The sequence below is a fragment of the Canis lupus genome, chromosome 9 (genome assembly GCF_048164855.1).
Source record: "Canis lupus baileyi chromosome 9, mCanLup2.hap1, whole genome shotgun sequence".
Lineage (NCBI taxonomy): Eukaryota > Metazoa > Chordata > Mammalia > Carnivora > Canidae > Canis > Canis lupus.
The window spans coordinates 6,106,328-6,121,234 of NC_132846.1; the positions used below are offsets into that span (position 1 = coordinate 6,106,328).

At 45.6% G+C, this 14,907-nt stretch overlaps 1 long non-coding RNA gene across 1 annotated transcript in view; it reads left to right on the forward strand.

Annotated features, from left to right (window-relative positions):
• LOC140639736 (uncharacterized) overlaps positions 1 to 12,751 on the forward strand; it is a 43,015-nt gene extending 30,264 nt beyond the window's left edge. The window contains exon 5 of the long non-coding RNA XR_012036345.1: positions 12,631 to 12,751. This is a non-coding gene — a long non-coding RNA (uncharacterized lncRNA). The remainder of the gene's footprint in view (positions 1 to 12,630) is intronic.
• Positions 12,752 to 14,907: the final 2,156 nt, after the last annotated feature.

The window sequence follows — 14,907 nt, forward strand, 5'->3', positions numbered from 1 at the left end:
CATGAGACACACAGAGAGAGGCAGAGACAGAGGCAGAGGAAGAAGCAGGCTTCTCGCAGGGAGCCTGATGCAGTACTCGATCCCAGGACCCTGGGATCATGACCTGAGCTAAAGACAGATGCCACCCAGGCTTCCCTCTACTCATTCTTTAAGACTCAGCTCAGAGGTCCCCACATCCAGGACCTCACCCCGACCATACCCATACCAATCTCCCCTTCCAGACTGGGACAGTTGTCCTTTGTTGGTGTTCCCAGAACATCCTGCATCCTGCACCATGGAAACTCTCTGTTAGTTTATCCATGCATGTGGTTTTCTCCTGCACTGGATTGTGTGCTTTCTGTGTTGCCCTACTGATCATCCCAGGGGCAGAGAGAAGAGCACTACTGTGTGCCTCAGAGATCTGAATTCCAGTCTCAGCTCTGCTAGTTACTTTCTATGTGCCCTTACCTCTCTGTGTGCCAGTCTGCATCATAGCAAAATGGAACTGATAATCTTCACATTGTGCTCTTACCCAAAGGGTTTAAAATTCATCATTATAGTTGTGGTTGGGGAAACTGCAGGCAGGACCTCCCCAGGAGTGCTTAAATATACTCTCCTCCTAACAATGTCCACCCTTCCAGCCTTCCTTCCATAGGCTTGACAGGAGAGCTGGCTGCCTGCAAGGAGACAGGTGCAGAACACCAGGCTTGGTACTCAGATCAGGCATTATACTGAGGTTGGTGGGGGCCAGGGATTTCCTGGGGCAGCCCCAATTTAATTTCTTAACCCAGATGATTAAATAAATAAGCATATTTAAATATCATTAGCACTTATGCTTTTGTAGCATGCATGTAAACAATTCCTAAACCACAAAGAGAAATCCTTTTTTATTTTTTTATTTTTACTGGAGTTCAATTTGCCAACATATTGCATAACACCCCATGCTCATCCTGTCAAGTGCCCCCCTCAGTGCCCGTCACCCATTCACCCCAACCCCCGCCCACCTCCCCTTCCACTACCCCTTGTTCGTTTCCCAGAGTTAGGAGTCTCTCAAGTTCTGTCACCCTCTGATATTTTCACGAGAAATCCTTTTTTAGATCACACGGGCCAGTTTGGGGTTGGAACAATTATTGTTCTGTGTATGCACCAAATCAAGGTAGTAAATTGGTATTGTGATTTATAAACTGCCCTTAATCAACACCACCTAATTAAGGAGATGGAGTTTAATCTCTGGGCCAATCTTTGTGCATTTGATTAGAGTGATTTCATTCCCCCGACACACCGGTAATGAAATTTACTTGCTAAGTTTTTGAGGCTGAGGCTCTGACTTCTTGGAGTGCTCAGCAATGTGAAAGTCACTTCCTTAAGGCCTAGAAAAAATGATGATATGCAGTAACAATTTATTGAGCTTCTAGCATGTGTCAGACTCTGTTTTGGCCATTACTTTCATCTCTATAATGACCCGGCAAAGTACCTCTCCCTTTGTACAGACGATAAAACTGGTGCTTATCCGGCTTACTGGTGTGCTGGAGTCAGCTCAGACAGGCCGTAAAATGCCAACAGTGAGAATCTCTTCCTAATTTTGCATTCAGTGACAACACATTGGTCACTTAAAACTGGCCATCGTGGGAGGATTTACACCACAAAAATTGGCACGTGCTACAAATTAGGTCCTTATTTAAGAGTCTGTTGTTCAACATTTAGCAGCAGACCACAATTTGCAGCTAATAGCCAACTGAGCCAAGATTCAAACTCTGATCTGTTAGCGAACTCTTGCTGTGTTCCCCTCTGAGACTAGAAGCCACAAGCTGATGTCAGTACCCAGTGCTTCCCTAACGTTCAGAAGCTCTGTGCTCTGAAGGCCACCCCTCCTCCTGTCCGCAACCGAATTCTGCTAACTCAAGATAGGAAGCAAAGTTCAGCCAGGAACTAACCAGAATTACCTTTATTCTGTTTCAACTGTGGCCAGAAAGGAAAATCAAATGGTGAAACTGTTAGAGAAAAACCAAAGAGGCAAAGACAGTTTGGATCCTGTTTGTTCAGTGTCTGTGAATAAATGCAAAGGAGGAACTGAATAAACCATTAGCTCCCAAATGCTTTAGGAGCCCCACTGGAGAGCTCTTTCACTTGGCAGTGAGGAGAAGGACCCAATGGAAGCCTTAATCAACACCACTTAATTAAGGAGATGGAGTTTAATCTCTGGGCCAAGTGTCCATCTGCTTCCCATTTCCAATCATTTAGCACACATTAGAAGTGAACACAATATAAACTCAGGACGACCTCAGCAATGGATTACATTTCTAAGACAGAAAAAAGACAAGAAACGAGCTTCAAAAAAGATGGCAGAAAAGGCCACATGTTCTGCTAAAATCTAGCACAGACTGGAGTCAGACATTGAGAAAATTACCTTTAATGGATAGTTTTGTTTTTTAATGACTTTGAACTCTTCCGCTGGCTGAAATGATCAATACCCTAGGCGATATTTAATAATCATGCATATTCATTTTGCGTGTATTTTATAGTCCTTTTCTTTGTATATTATTTCCATCTTTGGTTTTAAATTGTTAATTCTTTGAGGATAGGGGTCGTATCTATTAAGTCCTTATAGTAATACATTGAGTGCTCCTTGCATAATAAATGTATTCTAAGACTGAGTGGCCTAGACTGGTGACTGTCTCAAACTTGCAGTGTCAGCCTTCAGAGTCATCCCTCTATCTCTACATGACAGATTCTCCATAGCCCTTCTGCTCCACTCTTGCTTACTTTGCTTCAAAGTAAGGGAGTGGGGATGTAAGGGTGGAGTGGAAAGAGCACAAGGCAATGTTCTGCTCATGCCCAGTACAGAAACCACCACCTGTGAGCCCTGTGAAATCTTCTGCTTTCTCAGTAGGTAAGAATGTGTGCAATTATCTGCTTAGGAAGAAAGAATGTGTGCAATTATCTGCTTAGGAAGAGTCCAGGTCAAAAGGCTGAGTTCTTGAAAGACATCGGAGGAAGGCTCTCTTTCCAACAAAGGTAGAAAAGTGTGGGCGAGGCCCGTACTTACCTTTTGGAGACTAATAGTGAGCACACTAACAACTTTAATAACAGCAAACCAGGATTTTTAAAGTGTTAGTCACTGAGTGGAATACAAAACAGCTTTAACCCCATGCATACCTGCCCTGATAGAGTTTTTCTTCACCCCTTAGATGAAATCGAGAGCATACTCTCTGGGTTTCAGGTCATTCGTAGGGAAGGAAAAGTCCTATGGCCATGGACTATTACAAAATAACACTATCTCTTAACTCAATTTCCAGCCCGTAAGAGTAAAAAATCCAAACTTCATTAAAAAAAAAAAATATTTAAAACACCTTCCTCTCCCAGCTTGGCATGGCTTCATTGGAAAGGACCATGAGGTGGGAGAGGTTGGATGGCTGGTTTCTTCTTTCTTGATTCTGCTCTCTCCCCAACCCAGTCCTAGTTTGCCGGGTGTGACTTCTGTGCCCCTCCAGTGCTGGAAGTGGTGAGGAGGGACAAGACGTAAGGGTGGTTCTTACCTGACAGGTCCAGTCATGAACTGGCACTGCTATCTCTGGGTTTAGCAGATGTTCAGCACTCTCTTTGCCTTATTGCACTGGTGAAAACCTCCAGTAAGGACAATATTGATGATTTCTGATCTCAGGGTTTTTGTTTTGTTTTGTTTTGTGTTGTTTTGTTTTGTCGGAGACTATCAGATTTATTGTAGTTTGTTAAAAGTTTGTACTATGTTGAATTTCATAAATTTTTTCTATGTCCATTGTGATGATCAAATGACTTTTTTTCTTTATTCTGTTACTGTGTGAATTACATGGATTGACTTTTCAAATGTTAACACGTGCACCCCTGGATTAAGCTGCACTTTTATTATCCTTTCCCAAATCATTAGATTTTAATGATATTATGGATTTTGCATCTATAGTTTTGAGGAAGATTGACTTTTCTTTCTTGCAATGTCTCTATCAGGTTTTACTATCATGATTACGTTGTCTTCTTTTTTTTTTTTTTTAACGTTGTCTTCTTAAAATGACTTGTGCAGCACATACTCTATATTCTTCTCTGGAAGAGTTTATGTAAGATTGTTTTTATTTCTTCTTTAAGTGTTTGGTGGACTTCACCAGTGAAAACATTTATCCTTTAGATTTCTTTGTGGGTGAATTTATTTTCTTTTGGATTGCACTGTGGGTTCTTCGGAGATCCTTCCATCACTGGGAACCATTCACCTATAAATCTCTGCTTTAGGGGATGCACTCTCCAGTTGGCTGCCTAAGACCCCTGCATTACTCTGCTTTGTCCGCCATAACAAAATATCATAGACTGGCTGGCTTAAACAATAGACATTTATTTTATCACAGTTCTGGCAGCTGGAAGTCCAAGATCAAGGTGCCAGCAAGATTGGCTTCTGATCGAGGGCTCTCTCTCTTGCTTGCAGACAACCACCTTCTCACTCTGTCCTCAAAAGGCCTTTGCTCTGTGCACACAAAGGGGGAGAGAAAGAGGGAGCTCTGGTCTCATAAGGACGCCAGTCCTACAGATTAGGACCCCTGACCTATGATGTTATTTAGCCTTAATTACTCTCTTCAAGGGCCTGTCTCCAAATATAGTCACATTGAACCTCAATACATGAATTTTAGGGGACATAGTCAGATCCATAACAACCCTGATTCTCTGTGACCACCTCCACACAGACTCCCTTCTGTTCTTTTCCGACTGCTTTTCCAGGTGGCCTCATGGGCAAAGCTTCTTGAATACAGTTCTGCTCTCTCTCCTTCTTTCTTCTTACCTCCAGTGCACAGACAATATCTTCATCTTGAATCCTTCAGTAGAGAGAATGAAAATTACACACAGAGGCCTCTACATTGTTGCCCTATGATGTTTCAGCTAATCTCTAGGCCCTTTAGATTTCTTGTCTCTGAGTCAAATACCTGAGACCTGCTTTCTAGAGGGCTCATCCAAAGCCCTCTACAGGCCCCTTGATGCCTTTATATGTAGGCTTGAGATAAGGCATGAGCCTCCCTCATGGAGGGGGTAAAGAAGCTCACTGACCACTTACTTCCAAATAAAAGCCTCTCTTTTGTTCCCATCTTTGCTTTTGTTCTCTTCAACCTCTTTATAAAGAGGCTGGAGATGAGTAAGGGGCTGAGTCACAAAAGTGGTTTTCACATATCTCCACTTCCAGTTTTGCTTAAGTGGTCTAACTAGTACCTGTAGTGCTAAAGCCTCTGCTGACATTTAGATGATGTTCCATTTTAACCTCCTGTTATATTAGATGGTATGCTATACAAGTCTCTATATTAACAAATTGTATAGATAAGGACTCAGAGACAAACATTTTGTACTGAGGCAATTTCTAAGTCATGCACAACTATTTTAAAATGGCATTCTCCAAAATTTAAGAGTCTATCATCATCCTTCTTTCTGATAATTTCCTGGGCTTATCTCAGAACTTAGAAAATGCCACTAGCACTCAGGATAGATACTTTTACATCTCATGGTGTCAGACTCAGCCTCCATTTCACTTTCCCTTTGAGAGTGAGGGCTTAGGAGAACACATTACTGCTGTGACATCTCTTGCTCAGACCCCAGGTCCATGGCTTCAGTATTGGAAAGAGACCTCAGTTTTCCCCCAGGCCCTTTACTCATGGCTTCTTGAGAGGCTTTGGCCATTGTGCAGAGGAAATAGATGAGAGCCACAGAAGTACACAGAGTCTTAAAAAATCACAGAGCAGAAATGAGACTCTAACCCAGTTTGAAGAGCAGGACAAAGGCATTGTAGTATTAGGCTGGGGGGAGGAGGGACCTCCACGGCTGCGCACAGAAGGCAATATCTGGTAGAGGATTAAGGACCACTCTAATGACTTCATTTTAATTTGATTACTGCTGTAAAAACCTATCTCCAAATATCCCATTCTGAGGTACTGGGTAAGGTGGTGGTGTTAGGAATTCAAAATATGAATTTGGTGGGGTGGAGTCACAATTCAATAAATAACAGATGCCATTGGTAAAATCTGCTAGCTTATACTTAGGGCTCCAACCTCAGATCACATGCCTTAATCTGTTCACAGAAGGGACAGGGGAAAAACACGAGTCAGGCCACTTGGCTCTACTCTCCATTATGCTTCCAAAGATCCATATGGCCCTGGGCAAGTCCCTTCCCTTTCGGTGTCTGCTTTGTCCTGTAGAAAATCAAGGAGTTGGATTAAAGTTTCTAAAGTTCTGACCTTCTGTGGTTCTTGAAAAAAATGCAGGAGAGAGCCAGCATCGTGGCAGCCAGGCCCCCTGGTGATCTGAGACACAATTTTGTTGGGGGAAGGACAGAATCACTGCTCCTGTCAAGGCAGAGACTTAAAGCCAGTTAACACCAGGTTGGAGTTAGTGGTTGGGGTTAGTGTTTTTTGAGTACTAAGTAGATTTTCAGGTGGTCCAGCTCTCTTGGAATACAAACTATATATTTTCCTTGGCTGCCTTTCTTCCTCTCATAAGCCAATGAAAGGATTAATGTGGAGAGGCTTCAGTTCTGGTCTTTGAGAGGGCAAGGGAAAGTTAACAAGAGAACCGATCAATATAGCATCGTTCTGCTCAGAAGGACTTCGTATCACAGGGCATTAAAGCTGGAACCCTCAATGTCACCTGGACTGAGTGCCTTCTTTTATACCTAGTAGTACAGAGACCTCGAGAAGTTTAGTGCATCACTGTCACTGACACTGCTAGTTAGAGGGAACACTGGGATCAGGGCCCAGCTGCTTGGGTATAATACCATACTTCTCTGTCCACAAACAAGAGTATACTGTTGTGTCTGGAGAAATTACGGTTGGAAAAATCATTTCTGCTTTTTTTGGTAAACAACTTTGGGAGTGTCTGCCCTTCTCAAGAATTAATTCTCCCACTTGAGAGCAGCAGTGTGATGGTGGTGTGGGCAGTTGGGCAGCCACACTGACCAACCAGACCATTTCCCCTGGAGATTCTAATTAGCAATTCCAGTCCAGCCTGGTCTCCCCCTTCAACACTATAGCTTTGCTGTGGCCATCTTCTACCTGCTGTGTGGACTAACTGGCACACGAGGGTGGTCTCTGGGGGAAGAGGATACGCAGATGGAGAGAGCATACTCTCTGGTCTCAGGGGTTTCCATATCCCAGTCTAGTCTTCTCAGAGGCTTGGCTGCTCTTTTGTCCCTAGGGGTCTATAAAACACCTGCATCTCAATATGAAGCACCATCCCCTTTTTACCCCCTAAAACTTGTTTGAATTGAATTAGTGCTGTTTCTTGCCACCAACAATTTTAACTAACATGGTTCCTTTTGATCTTAGGAAAAATCAAACATTCATTTTCTTTCCATTTAGTTTAACGAGTATGCTCTCACTGAGGGCCTGTGTACTCTCCAACTCCTTCCAGAAACCAACGTAATAGCTGTCTCTATCTCTCCCATCCAATCACCTACTTAATCTGGACAGTTTTTCTTTCAACAGGACTCTTAAACCCATTGCTCTTATCTATAAATGATGGCACTAAATTTAGGACCTTATTTTTTCACGCTGGTCATCTGCAATAATCTCTCAACTGGTTGTCTTTATGGTCATCTCTCATTTTCAATTCATTGTCTCTTCAGATGGAGCTCCTGATGCTTGTTTTTATTACCCTGCCTAATGTTAAAGTGGCCGGATCTGCGCTGCTGAGCGGGAGAGTGTCAGGAAGGGGCTAAAACAGTGTGTTACTTTTCTGCTTCTATAGAACAAATTACTATGCATTTAGCTGCTTAAGCAACATCTGTTTATAATCACACAGTTCTGTAGGTCAGAAGTCAGGCCAGCCTGTCTGGGTTTTATGCTCAGGATCTCTGAAGGCCAAAATCAAGATGGTGGCTAGACTAGGCTCTTACCTAGAGGCCCTGGGAAGAATCTCATAAACCATTGAAGTTGTGGACAGACTCAGTGCCTTGTGGTTTTAGGCCTGCATTCTCCGTTTCCTTGCTGGCTGTCAGCTGGAGGTCTCTGCTCCAAGGGGCCACCCATATCCCTTCTCATATGGCTCCTTCATCTTCCAAGCTGCACTGGGGCTTTGAATCCTTCTTGTGTGCTTCAATCCCTTGCCCTTCTGCTACCAGCTGGAGGAAATTCTGCTTTTCCTCTTGTGACCAGATTAGGCCCCTCCTTTCTGATGAATAACCTTAATCACATCTGCAGGATCCCTTTTGCCCAATGACCTGGCATAATTGTAGAAATAGCATCTCATCATATTCCCAGGTTCCATCCACACTCAGATGGAGAGCTTATACAAGGCCAAGGTCATTGTGGTCATTCTTCAAATTCTGCCTACCACAGACAAGGTCATGGGTGGGATTGCTCTTCTAAACAGTTTGGGAGAGGTCAGAGGTGTGAATTTGGACACAGTGCAATGGATGAAAGTATGGTCAATGACTTGAGTCCAAGGGAGGTCAAGGCAGCAGTGGAGCCCAAATTAGAGTCAAGAACTGGACTTTCTATGTTGTGTGTTTGTGGGGTGGGAGAAGCAGTATGAGGAAGGGGAGTAGTGGGAGGGATATGTGCAAAGAGGGGAAGGTGCTGGAAAGTTGTTTGTTATTATATAAGCCTTATGAACAAATGGCTCAATGGGTGTAGAAAGAATATTTCTTTTCTTGAGGGCAGCCAGAGCTCCAGTAGTCACTCTCTGACCAAATTTTCCAAAGACTTCCTCATATTCCTCAGTCTGTCCTTCAAAGGCTTCTCTTTACAGGCTCCTATGTACATTCCAGCCTTATTTCTCACACATCTTTCTCCTGCTGACATTTCAGTAGAATTGGTACATAGTGAAATTGGTAACGTAGTAGAGGATCGATGCCAGCCAACTGTTTCCTGAGAGAAATCACAGGTGGTGCCATTACGTTGCTGAATTTACAGTGATGTGGGGTCTGTCTCCAGTCTTCAGTACCTCAAAAGCTGACCATGCCTGCGGTAGTGCTCAAATGGGCACTCATAATATTTGCCATCCATGATTGCCCTGCTGTGGGCTCTGATCTTTCCCTCTTCTTCACTGGCTAATCTCTGTTACATCTGGAGTTTCTAGCCTCTCAGCTTTGGCTCAGGAGGGGCTCCTTCCTGAGCCGTTGCAAATGTTCCTCCCTTTTGGCAATTGTAGCAGAACCAGCTGCCAATCCAGTCGGAGGGGCCCAGTGCAAAAATGAAAATGTGGGGCTCTTGTTCAGAAATGAAGAATTCTAACTTGGCGGCTGCAGAGCATCGACTCGAGCATGGGCACTATGTCACTGCGCAGGTCCATGCTCAATGAGCTGCCCTCAGTCGAAGGCCCTCCCAGTTTTCCTCATTCCTATTTACATCCATGTAGCAGATTCTCAAAAGTTGCTGCCGAATGACAGCTAAGGATTTCAGATGTGTTTGTATGATACGAAGCTCTGGAAAGTTCTCTAAATCCATAAAACCACAAACATTGCAGAGTTAAGTCTTCGGCTTAATGCACGCTATAAAAAATGCTAACAGACGTGTTTGGTACCTGAAGCAGAAAATGGCAGGTCAGTATAGGAAACGTGATCCAGACTTTGGAGTACGGAATCCTAACGTGCAAGATCATGGAAGCAGCGAATAGTAGGGAAGCCGAGGGACCTCTGTTTGGAGGCAATACCTCCTTAGGAAGTAGGGCAGAGTGAAAAGGTGAAAAAGTGAAAAAGTAAAGCCCACCCAGCAAACATCAGGGCCCCCGGGTTTTGGAGACCTGCTTTTCCCAAGGGTGCCAAAGGCATTCTCGAAAGCACCTTGCGATAGTGGTGGCGCCGTGCGGCTGGGGCGGGGCGGGACAGGGAGGACAGACGTTCTGGCTTTAATACAGCAGCTCTGCCATGAGCTTAAATAATTAGCAAGACTGCGTCTGCCTTCCCCCCCGGGCCTGACAGGCGGTGACAGTCGGGGACTGGCTGCCCGCAGATGGATGGGGATTGCCTCCGCCATCTGTCTTCCAAAGGATCCTGTAGGTCCAGCTATTATTTCAGTCAGACACTGGCAGGCGGGCAATTGTTCGCAGCCTCTGTGAGGAATAGCGGCTGTCAAGAGTTTGGTGAGTGTTACGACTTCCCACAGACCTGTTTTCAGCTGCTGTGAGACATTAAAACGTGGAGGGGACGCAGGACACAGGGCCAGTGGCTGATCAGGAACTTCTAGGGCTTTCCCCTCACCTGGGTCACTCTATTCCTCTCCCTGTATTGCCCCTTCCTGCTCCTCCCTGCTCCCCTCACCCCGAGCCTCTTCAACCCACCCGCTTGTCTTCCTTTCTCTTCTTTCCTCTTCCTCTCACCAAACTATACACATATCTGAGGAAGAAAAGCAACCGTTGCCTCTGGGAGGCCCTCCCACGCCGCGAAGGGATAGGGGTGTTGAGGTAGAATGTGCCAAGGAGACAGGAGTCAAACCACTGCACTTGCCCCCAGAGGCCAGCTCCGGAGTCCCCGGTGACATTACCCCAGGGAAGGAGGGATGCAAAGAGGACCTCCAAAACCACAGAGCAGAGAAGCCAACAAAAGACTTACAGCATGAAATAGTGTGTCAGTCCTGAGGTGGCCAGGAGGTAAGAGAAACCAGTTAGAGGACATGGAATCTCATCAAAATCTCTCAAAGGCAGGTGTGAGCTTGAGCACACCCGAGGGCTTCCTGTAATCTGATGATGTCACTCATCAGCATTTTCATTTTCACCCCTTTATGGACCAATTTGAATGACACGATTCAGCCCACAGCGGGTGGGACGTGATGGATGGATTAGAGGCCCACACGCAGCACTCACCTCCGCACTCCGAGGCGCCCTCCTGCACAGACAGGGTTGAGTAGGGCCCCACTGTCCAACCTCCCCTCTGGAGCAGGAGATGTTTCTGAAAGGCCAGCACCTTGAGAACCAAGTTCAAGGGGAGAATGGAATGACTGCTCATTAAGCCTGGTAAATATGGCAAGAAACCCTGAAATGCACTGTTTTCCCTTTTTAGTCTCGCTTTCCTCCAACCTTCCTCCCCAGCTTCTCCCTCCCTCCCCACCCCCTCCACCCACCACTTCTATCCTGCTCACTAGCAAGGCTTAAAAACAAAACCACAAAAGCCTCCCAGGCTGCTCCGGCTGCAGGAGGTGTCATACATTAAAATCGTTGTATCTCATTAGACAATGTAATCTAAGTTTCCTTATTCCGATTTTGCCAGTAAGAGAATCTGAGGACTGCACGTCAAGGATTACTGAAGTGTCTGTTTTACTCACAATCAACTGAAAGTGTTCTCTACTGGCGTTTTGGTGGCATAAAAAGTTGGCGATCATTTTTGTTTTGTGTTGAGATTCAAGATCAAAGCTGCTCCTAACGTGGTGCAGAGTGTCCAGTGGCTTCCTAGCTAGTGCCCTGCTATTCGGATGCCCACGTGGTCTCTCATGAATCTGAGTGCTTTTGGATGAAAGGAGTCCCTATTTGTGGTTACAACAGGACAGCAGATACAAAGTGGGCTGTTAGGGACAAACCTGGGTGCAGAAAGGCCGACTAGGAGGAGAAGCAGTTCACTGCAAGCAGGGATGATCACCTCTTCTGGGTGTCTCGAGCCCTAGTTGGACTTGTCACCCATTTGGCACCCAGTGTATTCTACCCAGAAATTTTACTTCTCCTTGTATGAACCTGTCTGTGAGGTCTGGCTTCCTCTTTCCATTCTCCCAGGAGAGATCCACGGGCTTCAATAAGCTTGTTGATCATGACCCCGTTTGGCATGAGAGGTGCTCTTGGCTCTCCCTGGTTTCAGTGGGACACACCTACCCCTCGCCCTGGGGGAGAGCCCTCCTGAGAGCTTCAATGCCTCACCTTGGGGGTTAAGGACTGTGCTGGCTTCCTGTCGCTTCTGTAACAAATGACCACAAACTTAGTGGCTTGAACCAAGCAAACATTATTTTACAGTTCTAGAGGTCAGAAGTCCTCAAACCAAGGTGTTGGCAAGGCCGTGTTCCTTCTGGAAACTCTAGGGCAGAATCTGTCTCCTTGCCTTTTCTAACTTCTTGGGGCCAGCTGTGTTCCTGGATTTGTGGCCACTTCTTCTACCTTTGAGGTCAGTAGCTGAGCATCTTGAGCTCTCTCTCTGCTTTCCTTGTCATCTAGGTTTTTTTCTTAGTGAAACCCACATGCCTCTTTCTTATAAGGACCCTTATGATTACATTGGGCTCATTGGATAATCCAGGATAATCTCCCCATCAGGATAGTCCTGATTTTAGCAAAGTCGGAAATTAGATCATTAGCTGGAAATAAAGGATTTTACCCAGAGACCCGGGGAGAGTGGCACAGGTCTGGGAGCAGTGTGCCAAGATGCCTGAGATGATATCAGGCAGGGTTCAGGCAGAGGAAGAGACCATGCCAGTTATTGGAACGGGAGGAATTTAACATAGATCATTATTAATTGGTAAAAACAGGAGTCAACTGCTAAGAGATCCAGAAGTGGCAGGTGCAACGTTGAGGATCCAGCTCCAGCGTCACAAAGCAGGGGGTGGGGGTGGGGGTAGAAGGGGAATTGAGAACAGAGGCGCAATAGATCTCTAGCAGCATAGATGAATGAAAGGGTTGCCCTATATAGTAGCTAAAGAATTTTATAGTTTAGAAAACCATTATCCCTTCTTTCCTTTCCAGATTCAGATTCCATAGAAAAGGAAAGTACTGAAGAGTTCCGGAAAACACATTGCTGCCAAAGTTGACTGGGGCAGCGGGAACACCTACCCGCCAATGTCATGTGTAAGGCAAAATAAAGGCAGCGACTGTTTATCGTCTTTGTTTGTTTGCTTGAGGGAATTTAAGTGGCCCCTGACAACTGCTTTCCACCTTCCAGAGGCTGGAGAAACTTCCTGTAATTCAGCTGCTCTAATGGGGGTAGCTAGGAGGCAGCAATCCTAGAGGCAGACGCTGCTGGGGCTGCTGCTGCTGCTGCTCTGAGTGGTTGCTGGAGGCTGGTGGCTGCAGAGCAGGGACCTGGGAGGCTCAGTGGGAGGGAAGCACAGCCATTTGAATCTTGATAGATGTGGATGATCTACCTGCAAAAATGTGGTCTCAGGTTATACTCCCATTCAATAGCATTTGCTTATCCAGTGTTGTCATCGTTTGAATGCTACCTTTTTAAAAATTTGCATTGCTCAATGAGCGAGGGTATCTTTTCATGTTTAGCTACTTGGATTTTTTTTTTTCTGTGAACTCCCTTTGGGGTGTTGCATGGGGACTTCAATCAAGGAAAGTTTCATTTATGTAATAAGAGTGTCTTAAGTGCCTAGTAAATTGTAGGTGCTGGTGCAATCCGGTGAACAAAAAATAGCCAGAGCTGAATGCGGGCCAGGTAGCAAAGATGAAACCACAGGTCTGCATACACATTTGGTGGGTTCTCCTTTAGCTGCGGTAGTCAGGGAAGATCTGTCCTAGGAGACACGGAAGTGGAGGATTGATGGATGAGAAATGATGGGCTATGTGAAGAGTTGGGGAAGGAAGTATTCTTGACACGAGAGGCAGCAAGGTGAGGATGTTCAGGTGCACAAGGACCAGGCATGTTGGAAGAGAGGAAGATATGGGCCAATTAGAGCACAGTGAGTAATGAGGGGGCTTTATTCTGGGTCCTGACTGAATTCAGGGGCAGACCTGGGCCCTACATTCCTGGCTTTCTTTTCTTAGGTAAAAACCCTACAGTGAACGAACCGCTAGAAACTCCTAACTCTGGGAAAGAAGCAAAGGGTTGTAGAAGGGAAGGTAGGTAAGGGGATGGGGGAACTGGGTGACCGACATTAAGGAGGACACATGAGGAGATGAGCACTGGGTGTTATACTGTATGTTGGCAAAATGAATTTAAATAGAATTTGAAAAAATGTACAATGAAACTTTCCCCAGTGTCTTTTGTGGGCATGCTTATGGAATTAGGCTCGAGGGGACTTTCAGAAGCTCTCATCTGTCACTAAGTAGGACTACTATGGATCATTCCTTACAAAGAAGGATGAGTTTGAATAGCTTCTGAGAGTAGATTCAGTGCTTTCCCCTAATTGCCCCTTCCTGATGGATGTTTGTTGGCTAGCTCTCATGCTGCCACAGCATGCTGCCTCCTTCTGCTTTAATCCAGTTCACCTCAGAGAGGAGGAAGTGAGTAAGGGGGAACAGAGGATGGGGAGGGACCCAGTGGGTAGACTGTGGTGCGCACGCACTCCCTCTTTGGGTCCTTGAGCTCTGTCCTCCAACATCACTAGTGAGTAGTATGTATGTGCTTGAGGGTTGTCTTCTGTGTGTGTGTGTGGGGGGGGGGGGGTGGAGAATGTGGTGGGGTGCAGAGGACAAGATTGAGTAGGTGAGCTTAGACCACTTCAACATTAGGCTTGAGGAGAGACAGTTATGCCTCCTTCCTGGCCTTTCTCTCGCTTTTGCCCAGGTGACGCACCCCCAGAGGGAAATACTGAGGTGGCTTCCTAGTTCTCCCTGGTCAGGATAATAATGCTGAAGAGTGGGCTGAGGAGTGCTGAGTCTTCCCTGAGTCTGAAAGAATGTCCTCAGATTGCATCCTTCAATCAGATCGGTATCCTGTCTCTCTGATTCCAGAGAGATTCTAATTATCATTCTTTTTGCATTTACTCAGTGAATTCTTAAGACCTCTGCCATTTCCGTGGCCCTCTCCATGTTAATCTTATGTTAGGACAACCAGAAACAGACCTGAATGTGCCTCCACTCAGGGGAGAGCATGTCTGACTTCCCTGACTGGTTTCTGAAATTTTGTTTTGTTTGTTGTCTCAACAAGTCTTCCCAGGTGGTTGGAAAACAGGTTGTCATCAGGATGTCAGAACTTTCAAGAGTTACCTCTGGTCCAGTGGCCAGGCCAACCTGTCCAGCACAGTGTTCTCCCTCCACCCCTGGAATGCCCTGAGTCTTTCCCCTTGGGGATTGCCT